At 41.8% G+C, this 546-nt stretch overlaps 1 protein-coding gene across 1 annotated transcript in view; it reads left to right on the top strand.

Annotated features, from left to right (window-relative positions):
• The window catches only part of LOC119591727 (balbiani ring protein 3-like), a gene marked incomplete in the record, with an annotated part of 83,966 nt that overhangs the window by 45,828 nt on the left and 37,592 nt on the right, over positions 1–546 (top strand).

The raw sequence follows: 546 nt of genomic DNA, 5'->3' as shown, positions 1-546 counted from the left end.
TGCACTGCTAGAAGGGGTGTTTGCAAGCAAGGCGAAACGGAGGTTAACAACGGATGTTCAGGCTTCGGTTACAAATGTTGATATCCTCCTCCTGCAACATGCCCTGCCACATCCACATGCCAGGGACAGTGTGAGAACGTTACACCAACTTCAACCTTTAATGTAGCAGATTGTGTCTGTTGCCTGTGTTAGTCACATGACACTCTGAAACATTAGTATCACTCATAAATCCTCTTTCTGAAGCTACGTTGAAATCTGCTCGAAATGGTCGTTTACAGGAAATGGCAGAGCTGTGTCCAAAGATTCCGATATTCCAAGATGCATATGCCACAGCTGCGTGACTTGATTAATGGTTGCCCACCGTCACACTGTACCTTGTAGCATACGGGCAGCTCATCAACCAATAAAATGTTTCTAATCACTTACAGACTGGTAACAGCAGGTTACGTGTAGTACAAACAGCAGACATAAAAAAACAACAAAACACCTATACACAAATGTATCTACTTCTATATTCTTATCTATTTATACTTGTCTTTTTTGTAA

The sequence above is a fragment of the Penaeus monodon genome, chromosome 29, assembly GCF_015228065.2.
Source record: "Penaeus monodon isolate SGIC_2016 chromosome 29, NSTDA_Pmon_1, whole genome shotgun sequence".
In the NCBI taxonomy this organism is placed as follows: domain Eukaryota; kingdom Metazoa; phylum Arthropoda; class Malacostraca; order Decapoda; family Penaeidae; genus Penaeus; species Penaeus monodon.
This window is presented reverse-complemented; position numbering and strand designations above follow the sequence as displayed.